The following is a 3423-nucleotide window of genomic DNA, read 5'->3' as shown; positions in this document are numbered from 1 at the left end:
TGCAGTGTTAAATCTGCTATTAATCCCTTCAAGTGAGTTTTCTCTTTCCAGGTATTGCACTTTTCAACTCTAGAAGTTATACGATATGCATCCTTCTGATTAAGTCCCTGTAGGTCTAACCTATGGGAGACGGTAGGTCTCACACTGATGGTTTCCCCTTCCTCTGGAAGCTCGCTCTGTGCTCCCCGTGGTCCAGCATCTTCGAGCCATTGCTTCAAAACTCTTGTATCCTTTTCTTTCTCTTTCTTTTCTTTTTTAAAAAATATTTATTTATTTGGCTGCATAGTTGCAGCATGTGGGATTTAGTTCCCTGACCAGGGATTGAACCTGGGTCCCCTCCATTAGGAGTGCAGAGTCTTAGCCACTGGACCACTAGGGAAGTCCTTGTCCCCTTTTCTAGTTCTCCCTGGCAGGAGGAAGAAGAAGAAAGTGAAGAAGAACTAAAGAGCCTCTTGATGAAAGGGAAAGAGGAGAGCAAAAAAGTTGGCTTAAAGCTCAACATTCAGAAAACTAAGATCATGGCATCCAGTCCCATCACTTCATGACAAATAGATGGGGAAATGATGGAAACAGTGACAGACTTAATTTTCCTGGGCTCCCAAATCACCGTAGATGGTGATTGAAGCCATGAAATTAAAAGACTCTTGCTCCTTGGAAGAAAAGCTATGACCAACCTAGACAGCATACTAAAAACCAGAGACATTACTTTGCCAACAAAGGTCTGTCTAGTCAAAGCTATGGCTTTTCCAGTAGTCATGTATGGATGTGAGATTTGGACTCTACAGAAAGCTGAGTGCCAAAGAACTGATACTTTTGAACTGTGGTGTTGGAGAAGACTCTTGAGAATCCCTTGGACTTCAAGGAGATCAAACCAATCCATCCTAAAGGAAATCAGTCCTGAGTGTTCATTGGGAGGACTGATGCTGAAGCTGAAACTCCAATACTCTGGCCACCTGATGCGAAGGACTGACTCATTGGAAAAGACCCTGATGCTGGGAAAGATTGAGGGCAGGAGAAGGGGATGACAGAGGATGAGATGGTGGGATGGCATCACAGACTCGATGGACGTGAGTTTGAGCAACCCCGGGAGTTGGTGATGGACAGGGATGACTGTCATGCTACAGTGCACGAGGTCGCAAAGAGTCGGACACAACTCAGTGACTAAACTGAACTGAACTGATGGCAGGAGGGCAAGTCAGTGACAATGATGACAACATGATTGAAATTGGAAGTTGTTCATAAGCTTTTGACACACTACCTATATCACTTTCTCCCCTTTACTCTCTGTTTTCTTAGTTTTTCCTACTAGCTCTTAAGTTCTATAAGGTCTGGGAATTCAGTCTGTTTCCTTGCTGGTACTTCTCCATTACTTAAACTATACCATAAATATCGCTCACATTATTGAGTCAATTTTTTTTCCTGCAATTTAAAGTACTTTAGCCAAGAAAGAATGGTACTATATTTGTCCCAGTAAATTCCAGCTTTGACCTGGCATATCAATGTTCACAATTACGAGTCCACATTCAGAGGTGTTTGCATAATATAACATCAGTCAGCATGTGCTGCTGCTGCTGCTAAGTCATTTCAGTTATGAGACCTCACTAATTAGCAAAATGTATGTGAAAAATGGGCCCTTGCTGGTGAAATCAAAGGCATTCAGAATGTGGGGATGGGCTAGGGTATTTCAGAGGTATTCCTCACCCTCATAAGATATAAGAATTCAGTGAGCCTGTAATCTGAACTCAGTGACGGTATGAGGCTTAATCTTTAAACAATCTTGTCTCCAGCCATTTCTAGGCAAACATGCTTGCCTGACAGTGACTATGGAATGCTGTCATGCATTGTATGCAAAGCACTAATCAGAGCATCCAGATGTACAGGGAGCTGGAATTTCATCTAGAGAACCAGTTTTACGTCTACTTCCTAAACAGTACAGGCTGTGCTCATGGAAGGGGGTGAAAACTGAAGGGGCTTCACATCCAGCCAGGCCCAGGATCCACATTACCGTCTGTACCACAGGAAAGTGAGATAGAGGTGAAAATCGTACTTCATGGATACAGGCAAAACGTCTTCTAAGATGAAAGGGCCACCCACAACTTCCTGTGATATCGGCCACACAGGACACTGCTAGGCTTCTGCATTTCAGGTAAAATCTGAACCCTAACTTCTCCCAGGCCAAGCCTTCACCTCCAGCTTTTCACCAACTCTTCATTTGCTCACAAGTATGTAGTGCTCATTTCTCTCTGTCACCAGGTACAAGCTTCTTTCAGGTCAGGGCTATATTTTATATCCTCCGGGTCTAAGACAACATTTGGCTCTTATTAAAAAACATTAATAAGTATTTTTAAACTAACTTGTCTTTCTGGTCACCTTGAAAGCCAAGATGAAAGTTATTTCCTAAATGTTTAAGAGGCCAAGAAAGATTCTTACCACTCTAAGATCAAGGACTACTTCCTGTTGGAAAGTATTCCCTTCCCCGGGTACAGCATACAGCATCTTGCAATAAACCTACCAGGAGAAAAAAGTAGGTCTCTAACTTCAAAGCTTTTCAGAGTGTGAGTCTTTTACAATTCCTACGGCAGATGTCATCAGAGCAGCCTGACCAACTATAGCTTCTAGCAGGAAAACTCCTTGGAGAATTTCTCTGCTTCCCACTCACAAACTTCAACAACTGCCTTAAGTAGCTCTCTGCTTGGGAAAGTTCATCACAAAGAAGTCTGGATTCTCTGGCCTGTAGCAGGGTGTTTCTATTTCACTTCTTAAGGTGACTCGGAGGGGCTGGATGTAATCCACAAAGCTCTACTGTCTAGGTAAAAATTCCTCAGAGAGCTCCCCTTTCCCTTCCACATTTCATGGTAATTAAGACACTGGGCTGTATTACTGCTTATGAGCAAAGATCTGAATTTCAGAAATAGGAAATTTGGCCTTGAAGAAGACAGTATTATCTTCACAATCTTCCTACTGTGATTAAGCAAACACATTAGATTATGCAAACACAATTCTGAGTAACACCCAACCTGTCTTTTTTTTTTTTTTTTTTGGACAATGGAAATAGGACTAGTGTAATTTTGAGGTGGAATTGAGATACATCAATAAAAAATAAATTTGTCAAATAATACTAAAGAATTTATAGGGCTTCCCTGGTGGTCCAGTGGTTAAGAAGCCACCTTGCAGTTCAGGGGAAATCAGTTTGATCCCTGGTCCGTGAAGATCCCACAAGGCCGCTGAGCAGCTAAGCCTGTGTTTCACAACTACTGAGCCAGTACTCTCGAGCCCACAAGCCGCAACTACTGAAGTGCGTGCTCCTAGAGACTGTGCTCCACGAGAGAAGCCACTGCAATGAGAAGCTTGCACGCGGCAACTAGAGAGTAGAGTAGCCCCTGCTCACCACAACTAGCGGAAACCTGTGTCCAGCAATAAAGA

At 42.9% G+C, this 3423-nt stretch overlaps 1 non-coding gene across 1 annotated transcript; it reads right to left on the bottom strand.

The window, feature by feature from the left end:
• Positions 1–306: 306 nt before the first annotated feature.
• TRNAR-CCU (transfer RNA arginine (anticodon CCU)) lies at positions 307–379 on the bottom strand. The gene has a single exon. It is a non-coding gene; the product is annotated as a tRNA-Arg (tRNA).
• Positions 380–3423: the final 3044 nt, after the last annotated feature.

The sequence above is a fragment of the Ovis canadensis genome, chromosome 10 (assembly GCF_042477335.2).
Source record: "Ovis canadensis isolate MfBH-ARS-UI-01 breed Bighorn chromosome 10, ARS-UI_OviCan_v2, whole genome shotgun sequence".
Classification (NCBI taxonomy): Eukaryota; Metazoa; Chordata; class Mammalia; order Artiodactyla; family Bovidae; genus Ovis; species Ovis canadensis.
The sequence above is the reverse complement of the archived record's forward strand: the minus strand, read 5'-3'. Positions and strand labels throughout refer to the sequence as shown.